At 50.1% G+C, this 9,708-nt stretch overlaps 1 protein-coding gene across 1 annotated transcript in view; it reads left to right on the top strand.

The window, feature by feature from the left end:
- Positions 1-323: 323 nt before the first annotated feature.
- Positions 324-9,708, top strand: part of LOC105898524 (retinoic acid-induced protein 1) — a 57,086-nt gene continuing 47,701 nt past the window's right edge. The window contains exon 1 of the mRNA XM_031570355.2: positions 324-750. The gene's annotated coding sequence lies outside the window, so the exon portion shown is untranslated. The remainder of the gene's footprint in view (positions 751-9,708) is intronic.

A 9,708-nucleotide genomic window follows, 5' to 3' on the forward strand; every position in this document is an offset into this window, starting at 1 on the left:
AGACTCACCAACACAGGAGAGAAGCAGGCATGCAGGCAGCCCCCCCGTCCCTACCACCCCACCACCGCTCTGCTCCTCTCTGCTCCTCTCCCTCCTCCCCGCCAGCTAATTCCATTATACATTCCGTCTGGAAGTAAGAGGGCTGCCTTCTAATTGCTTTCTTATCCCCCCGAGTACCCCCCCCCCCCCCCCCCCATCTCTTTCCCCTCTCTCTCTCTCTCTCCCTCTCCCCTCTCTATCTCACTCACTCACTCACTCTCACTCTCTCTCTTGCTTGCTCCCTCCCTCTCTCCCACCTCCGCCCCCCCCCCCCCCCCCCCTCATTGCTGAACCTGGCAGTGGAGGCGACGAGGAAGACGAGAGAGGAGAGGAGAGGAGAGGAGAGGACAGCGCCGCAACAACAAGCCCCGCTGCCACACTCCACCGTCTGTTGGACTGAGGGAATACGTGCTGCCATTTTTTTCTTTTCTTTTTTTCTGTCTTTTTTATTCTCTTCTTCTTCTTCTTCTTCTTTCTCCTCCCTTGGTATGCGGCATAGCACAAGGAGGTTACAGTAGACCTGCGATTACTTTTCATTTTTTGTCCTCCTCTATTTTTTTTCTTTCTGTCTTTTCGCTGCTGTTTGTAGTGGTGAGAAAGGAAGGGAGGGAGGGAGGACCAGGACCAGGACGAGGACGAGGACCAGGACCAGGACCAGGACCTGTTCTTAGCGAGCACTGACCGCTGAGGCCACCAGGAAACGCTGCACAGGTAAGCGCACGTTTGACCACCTCCTCGCTTCCCACAGCAGAGCACAGTTGAGCAGAATGGGGCAGGGGGGGGGGAGGCTTCTTCTCCCCCCGTCCAGAGGCAGGGCGCTGCGGCTGGGGGGGAGAGAGGCTGCTGATGGCCCCCCTGTCCCCGGAACTGCTTCTGCTGTGCAAGGCAGCAGTAGCAGCAGGGGGGCGTGTGGATCCAGCGGTCTGGTGTGTGTGTGTGTGTGTGTGTGTGTGTGTGTGTGTGTGTGTGTGTGTGTGTGTGTGTGTGTGTGTGTGTGTGTGTGTGTGTGTGTGTGTGTGTGTGTGTTTACATGGTGAGCTCTGGCTGTCAGTGGCTGAGAGTGTGTGGTTGGTCGTAGCAGGGAGAGTGGGGACAGCAGTGGGGGGGACGGTGGGGATGTCAGCTCGTCTCACAGGGGGGTTTGTGGCACGGGGGAGGCAGTAGGGCTGCCATGCCTCTGACCTCTCTCCTCGCCATGGCAACAGGGGGGGACCTTCTGATTCCATATTAAGGCAATGAGTGTGTGTGTGTGTGTGTGTTTGGAAGAAGAAGGGGCAAGCCACATGACTGTTTTGTTTGTTGGTTTGTCTGTGTTTTATTTGTATTTTTTTGAGGGGGGGTGCAGAGGCAGTGTTGTCTTGAATTAGCCAACCGTGAAAGTCAGCCGCTAACTTTGCTGCTGCTGTAAACGTACCATGCCCAAGTTAGGTGCTGTTATATAACTGCAGTGAAAAGGACAGCTCATTCAGACAGATGCGTGTAAGTACAGCAACTGAAAAACCACACATTGCTTCACCTCCCCCATCAGAAGACCCCGGGTACTGTTTCATGTGTGTGTGTGTGTGTGTGTGTGTGTGTGTGTGTGAGGAGGGATATGCCCCACACTCAGAGGAAGCTCGAGGTGTGTGTGTGTTTTGTGAGTGCGTGGCTGTATGCGTGTCCTTGCTGTATGAGTGGCGGAGGCTCCTTTAAACCTGGTTTTAATGCTGCACTGAGACTGCAATGTCACATCTGACCAAAATTGATGTGCCAGACGGCCCCCTTCCACTGAGAGCATCCATTTACTGGGATGGAGGGGTGGGGGGGTGGGGGTGGGGGGTGTAGGCAGAGGTGAGATAGAGAGGAGAGATAGTGTGTGTGTTTGTGTGGGGGAGAGAGAAAAAGAGAGGGAGAGAGAAAGAGAAAGGGAGGGTAGGTAGGTAGGGGGAGGACTAAAATGAAAGAAGATGTGTGTGTGTGTGTTTATGTGTGGGGGAGAGAAAGGGCAGTGAGAGACGAAGATGAATACAAAGAGAGAGGGGAGCTGTGTGTGTGTGTCTGTGGGCAGGAGGTATGCATGCGGATTCAAGTTGTGTGAGAGTGTTTATTTGGAATCCACATGAACAGGTTGGTATTTTGGTCTCAGCGTTACAAACAACGTCAACATTAGTGTGATCACAGCCAAGGTCAGAAGCATCTTTAGTTATGCCGCTGTAGTAGTGCCAGTAGAACACACACACACACGCGTGCACGCCCCCCCCCCCCCCCCCACAAACACACACACACACACACAGAGTGTGTGCACCCGTACCCATATGTGTGCACTATTGCACCACTGTTAGTCGAGTAGGGGGTCATATCTGATGCAACCACTAGAAATGGAACTGGTCTGTCAAGGAGCCTGCTGGGGTCAAGGAATGGCTCGTAGCCAGAAGGCTAGAAAACATATCCTCTCTCTCTCCACCCCTCGCTCTCCCTCTCCCAATCTTTTTATGTTTCAGTCTTCATCTCTTCGCCCCCCTCCTCCTCACCCCTCCCTCTCCCCTCCTCTCCTCTCCTCACCTCTGTCTATCTCTCCACCTCCCTCCTCCTCTCTCTCCCCATGGAATGGTCGAGGGGTGAAAGCCAAAGCATAAAAATGTGCTGTCTCGTCTCCACACCAGCACACAGGCGCACACACACACACACACACACACACACACACACACACACACACACACACACACACACACTTTAACATGCACACACACGCGGGTGTACGCCCCCACACACAGACAGACACACACACACACACACAGACGCACACACACAAACCTGTGCACTCCTTCTGACAGGGTGCATCAACATAGATCCAGGAGGTCGGCGCAGGACAAAGGAAAAGGACAGGAGAGAGAGAGAGAGAGAGAGGGAGAGAGAGGGAGAAGTGGAGAAATTATTTATCTCCTGCTGCTTCCCCTTCGCACCGCAGCACTCAGGCTGTCCTGCTCTCCTGACATGCACAGCAACTGACTGCTGTCTCAGACTCCAAAGAACCAACAACCCACCGTGAGAGGTCTAAAAAAATACCACCAAGACACAAGGAAGTCCCACATTTTAGGTTGCAAGTTAGAAAGGCCTTCATTTTCTATCAGTGCATACACATTAAGAGCGGTCTATTTTAAGGTCTGACTGCTGATTGAAATCCAGAGAGAGAAGAAGCAGAGTGACCGTGGACGACACTCTCAGTCACCCATCCTCAGCGGGGGTGAAGATAGAGGCGTGGAAAAAGATCTTATCTGTCAGTTAGCGTCCCGGGCAGGATCAACTTTCCCCTCATCTGCTACGTCAGTATTCTAAAAAAGATCACTAGAGTATGTCAGACAGCTCGACACACCACAGCTCCACGTCAGCACAGGGAAATCATTGACCGATGCCCATTCCGTTCGGAGATAGAGTTGTGTATTTACAGATGTGGTGAAGGACCACATGTTCTTATCCAACGTGAGTTATTATAGAGTGAATGTATTACAATGCCAGGCAGACAATACAGAACATACTGTATATGCACTGAGACTGGGAATGCAACTGTCCACATGTATCCTCCCAGCTTTAATCCACATGCAGCTCTTGTAGGACAGATGTAAACTGGCTTCAAACTAATGCAAGCCAGCATCTCTGGCTTTCCCTGTTTGCTTGGATGGTTCCCCAACAAAGGGTTCAAATCAAGGAGGAAAACTTTGGGCAGTGTCTGCTCTCATGGTTGCATGCAATTTTACAAGCAAACTTTTATCCAGGATAAATTAACATTCTAAACGTTCCTGTGCTGCAAGTGATGCTGAGCTTATATATGCTCGACGACTGCTTTTCAAAAGTGCACATTAACAATAACAGCATTAGCACCAGCGGGGACTGCTATGTGATGACGCCAGGTATCCCTTATCAAAGGCTTAAGACCAGTAGGAGCGCTATCTGCACGTTTTCAGTGGCACGGGATTTGCTTTGCTTTGCTGCCATGAGCTCCGATAGGTGTGCGCCGTTCGGATTGCCTCGTGCCTTTCAACTGTTCTGATGCAGAACAGACACCAAAGCGCAGGCGAAGTGCTCTTCACGGAGTAACGGAACGTGCCTTCATACCGCTCTGAGCTCTCCTGAGTGGCTTACAACACGCAGCTTCTTTGTTTTTTTTTTGTTTTTTTTTTCTTGTTTCTGTTTCTGCCGTGACAGAGCTGTCATCGCCTCGGCGTTGCCCTCAGTTTCGACTCAGGGCCAAAGTGAGACGGTGATGACAATCTGAGTACAGGCAAGTCAGCGTGTCATTTGCATCTTTTTGTGCGGCGTATTGTACGCTTCTACAAGACGCCTGCTTTGTTTACAGCGCCTCATATTTAGCCTGGGGCCTGTCAGCAAGCGAAGGCCCTCTGGAGCCTGGTCCATGATTGACCCCCCCCCCCCCACACACACCCCACATCATTTTCCGCACGAAGCATCAAAACATTTTTTCGCACGTCATATCATTTCATGGGAACAGTCGAAAAAAAATGCCCTAATCCTTGCTATGACAAAGGGGTATACACGTAGATGATTTTGCCATGTCATTGAAGAAAATGAAAAGGCCTGATTGATTACATAGTCAGAAAAAATAAATCTTATCACTTATTGTATCACTGATCTTCACATAGCTACAAATGATTCTATGCAAATATGTATCATCCCTTAAAAATGAAAAGTAAAATGCTTGGTGGAGGACACCAGGACTGGCAGATAATCTTGTCTCTGCTTTCTCTCTCTCGCTCTCTCGCTCTCTCTCTCTGTCCCTCTCATCTCCCTCCCTCTCTCTCTCTCCCTCTCATCTCTCTCCTCTCTCTGGATTGTTCAGCTGGGGTGGCTGCTGTGTGTAGGAGTGAACAGAAAGCATGTCAAAATATAGGGCATGCAGTGTGGGGTGAGGATCTGTGTGTGAGAGTGTGTGCGATTGTGGTGCGTATTTGAGTGTGTGTGTGTGTGTGTACTGTATATGTGTGTGTGTGTTTTGTGATCTATCCCAGTGTCGGTCAAAATAGCTTGTGTGGGGTGAGGATTTGAGTGTGTGCGTTTGTGTGCATCTTGAGAATTGTTGCAGCGAGGTGATACGTTGTGGTGCATATTTGAGTGTCTGTGTGTGTCTGTGTGTGTGTGTCTGTGTGTGTGTGTGTGTGTGTGTTTGAGTGTATGTGTGTGTGTGTGTGTGATGGATCCATCCCAGTGTCGGTGGAAATAGCTTGGATCCCCTCCAGGTTGGTGGAGATGAGCAGTCGCCTCTGTAAATAGGCCCAGCGCCCATCTCCAGCTCTGCATCCTGCAGCATGGACTCAGTCCAGTGGTTCTCAGTGCTCCAGCCCCCCCCCCCCCTCTTCTCCCCTTCTCCCTATTCGCCAAACCGTCTGTCACTCACGGACTGTGTCCAATCTCTCCAGCCGGGGGGAAACGTATGCCCACGCTCCATTTTCAGCTCCAGAACTCTATATGTTCCATAAGACCCACCCTCTGGGGAGTCTGAGCCCAGGCCTGCGCTGCACTGCTCTGCTCCAGAGGCAGCAGGAGTAGAACCTCCACTACTGCCTGCTAGAGGGCCAGCCTCTGGCCTCATTTAAGGCACAGGCCTAAGTGTGAGGTGTTTGTGTGTGATGAGAGAGAAAGATAAATAATCTGCGTGTGTTTCTGTCTGTGTGTGTGTGTGTGTGTGTGTGTGTGTGTGTGTGAGAGAGAGAGAGAGAGAGTCAGTGTGTCAGTATGTGTTTGTTTCATTAGAGTGTATGATCTGGTCTGGTATATGCTGTAAGTGTGTCAAAGATATGATGAAGTCTGATTTGTGTGTGTGTCTGTGTGCACAAATGTATATGTATACATAATGCAAGGTGTGCATGTGTGTGTTAGAAAGGCTGTGTGTATGATGGTGTGTGTGTTTGTGTATGGTATAAGAAATGATAAGTGTATGATTTGCTTGTGTGTATGTGTCTGTTGTGTATGTGTGTGTTGTGTTTGGGGCGTCGTGGAGGGTGACAGGAGCGCGCGCTCCCTCCGCAGCAGGTGTGCCCGGACTGATTAGAAGCACCACTGTCACCATGGCGTCTCCACGGCGTCTCCACGGCGTCTCCATGGCATCGGCACAGCTCTGATCAGTGCACAACAATAGCGTCAAAAGTTTTACCCCGCAAAGCGCTTCAAACACTCGTTTGAATTACATAACAATGAGCGAGAGACTCACACGCAGAGAGAGAGAGAGAGAGAGAGAGAGAGAGAGAGAGAGAGAGAGAGAGAGCAACACTGCAGTGGCTCCCTATAAACCCCTTTCAGAATGATCAAACCCTTGTCTTACGGTGAAACACACACACACACACACTTAACTAACAGGAAAGGTGTAGAGAGAGGGAGGGAGAGACAGAAAGAGGCTTCCTCTTGTGTCTTAGCTTTTGAACATTGGCACATTTTTAACCCTTTCAAATGTCATGAGAGGGACACAGAAGAAAGACTTTAAGAACAGAGGAACTCGATCGCATTTACAGTATCAGACCACATAGCTTGATATGTTATTCACGCACACACATACACACACATACACATACACATACACAGCAGTGTGTGAACAGACTCTCATTATGAAGCATGTGCAGGCAGTCTTTCGGAAGACAGTGATGCATTATTCCTGTGAGTACAGCATACGTTTGGGTGAGGGAGAAAGAGAGAGCTTCTGTAAGCCCACAACCACACACACACACACACAAACAGACACACAGTCACACACACACACACACACTCACACACACACACACTCACACACACACACACACACGCACACACATATACACACACACGCACACTCACACACACACACACTCACACACATAATCACAGACTTAAACATAATAACACACAAACATTTAAAGGTAATGTAAATCCTGTCACACGTATATAACCTCTATACAAAGACACACACAGCACACACGCTCACACACAAATCAGACCCACACACATTCACAGAAACACAGACCAGGCACAGATACTGTATGTATGTATACACATACACGTACGTCCACACACACACACACACACACACACACACACACACACACACACACACACACACACACACACACACAAAGTGCAGATAGGAGTGAGGCAGCGCTATCGGAGGTTTGCAGCCTGTCCGCTGGCTAGCAGTGATTGGTGGCCTCCCTCTGTGTAGTTCTGTGTAGTCCTCACAAGAAAAGCCCTCTGGCCCCAGGGTGTCTGTGTGTGTCTGAGTCTGTGTGTGTTTAGCAGGATTGTGTTTGCATTTCGAGGGGGCAAAGGATGGGGAATCATGTGTGTGTGTGTGTGTTTTAGGGGTTTGGGTGTTCCTTTATGTGTTTGTGTGTGTGTGCGGGTGCGTGTGTGTGTGTATGTACAGTGAAATGTAGTGTGTGTGTGTGTCTTGAAGGGGGTCTTGTGGGGGCTGTAGTAGTGGGCTGTAGTGTGGGGGTTTGTGTAGTCTGTGTGACGGTGATTGGAGTGGAGTTATTATGTGAGTTAGTGCGTGTGTGTGTGCGGGGGAGCAGACGGGTTGGGGGGGGGGGTGCGTGAGGTGTAGGGAGAGTGGTCTCAGGAGAGAATGCAGAAGACAGCCTCTCTCAAGCTGATAGGATCTACAGCCCTGCAAAGTGGGCCAAGACTATGCACACACACACACACATACACACACACACACACTCTCACACACACACCACAGAGAGAGACAGAGAGACAGGTTAGACTTTTAAAAGCTTTGGAGGATAGCCTGTTTGTGTGTGCGTGTGTGTGTGTGTTTTGGGGGGGGGGGGGTGCGCAAGTGTGTTTCTTGCTGTGCTTTCACAACAGGCATGTCTACATACGTCAGTGAGAGGCAGAGCGAGTGGAGTGGAGTGGTGCTGTGTGTGTGTGTGTGTGTGTGTGTGTGTGTGTGTGTGTGTTGTGTGTGTTGTGTGCTTGCCCTCGCCCATGTGATGAACACACAGCCACTGAAGAGCACTTCACGCCTCAGCTCCACGGCCCCTCTCGTCGCCTGACCAGCACCTGCACCGCCAAACTGGATACGGCCACGTACTCAGGCAAATAATCACACAGCACACCCACAACACTTCAGCCACCTAACAACATCACGCCAAACCTCCTGACCGTGTGTGGACTGTTACATACAATGCTCCATCTCCCAGCTTGTTACACATAAGATACTCTCAAGGTATACTCAAATGACATAAAGTAGGCCAAGTGTGTATGTGTGCGTGTTATTAAACAAAACAAAACAAAACAAATGTAACTCCTGGCACCTGACAGACCCCCATAGAGATGAGGCAAAGGATGGTTGCCTCAGCAAAGGATGGTTGCCTCCAGTGTCTCCTGTCAGTCTTGCCATGCACGGAGAGCCCACACGGTTTAGTTCAGTTGTTCGGTTTTGTTTGTTATGTCTTTTTGGGGGATTTGTTATCTTTTTTCATGAAATACTGGCTGGTGCTTCCAACTCCAAACGGTTTGGTTTGGTGTAAATGCAATCAAGTGTGAGTCACTTCTCCTAGTGTGACTACAGGTGATTGGCTGGCTTAAAACTAGAGAAAACAAACACAAACCCACTTGCTGTGGAGCCAAGCTATCCCCCTCCCTCTAGGCTGATCAAGCTTGAGAAAAAACTCCTTTCCGGAGTACCCCAACGCCGTTCTTATTCGTCCACGCAAAGAACCAACTCCTGCTGCAGCAACGCATTTGAATACCTCACACAGTGTCCACGCCATCGCCAGTTCCCCCATCACCCATTAGCAGTTCCCCCATCATAGCAGTTAAAGGGACAGCCCCACCCCTACTGAGGGACCGTCAGCTGCACACGTAAGGACGCAGCAGGTGCCACTAATCAACAAAGAAATAAACTAAATATAAATGTCAGTTGCCTATGCGTTGTTGTGTGTAACAGTCCTCAGAACAGCATCAGCCTTTGTGCCTTTTTCGAACCATTTCAACCAAACCACACCAAAAAGAAGCACAAGTAATCGCACTGCTGTCTCCCTGAAAGACACCAGTCGATGAATGTTGAAACTTAAAATACCATATAGTTTCAGAACGACTGTTATCGTCGGAAACCCCCAATGGCCTGCCTACATCCTGTTCCCCTAGTCCCCCTGAGCGCGGCGAGTAGCATACCAACAGCACATTAACCTTCAGAACCTTTGGCGGCACCCTGCACATTTTTGTTGTCGCTACCTTCACCGGAGATGACTGAGAGAGTGCCATGGAGAATTAGCCATGGCAACCCATGATGAAGGTGATGAGTGCAGCCCTCTCACTCTCTGGGAGTGGGCACAGGCTGCATGCCAGGACTCCCAAACAATAGCCCGAGGAAACAGAAAGAGAGAGAGAGAGAGAGAGAGAGAGAGAGAGAGAGAGAGAGAGGGGGAAGCATGCCAACGGCAAAGACAATGGGTATGGCAGTATGGCATACCGCGGGCATAGATAAAGGGGCACAGGCGTGCCCGTGGCTCTGGGCGAGTGGGCAGAGGCGTGCAGGCAGATGCGGCTGTTTGTTTTCACTTGGGGGGGGGGGCCTTCTCACGAGCAGCAGGAAACAAAAGCAAATGCAAACATACCATCTCTCTTTCTCTTGTTTTTTCTCTCTTTCTCTTGTTCTTTCTCTTTCTCTGCCTGTATTTGACATTTCTGGGTTTTTTGGCG

This window comes from Clupea harengus, chromosome 1, assembly GCF_900700415.2.
Source record: "Clupea harengus chromosome 1, Ch_v2.0.2, whole genome shotgun sequence".
In the NCBI taxonomy this organism is placed as follows: domain Eukaryota; kingdom Metazoa; phylum Chordata; class Actinopteri; order Clupeiformes; family Clupeidae; genus Clupea; species Clupea harengus.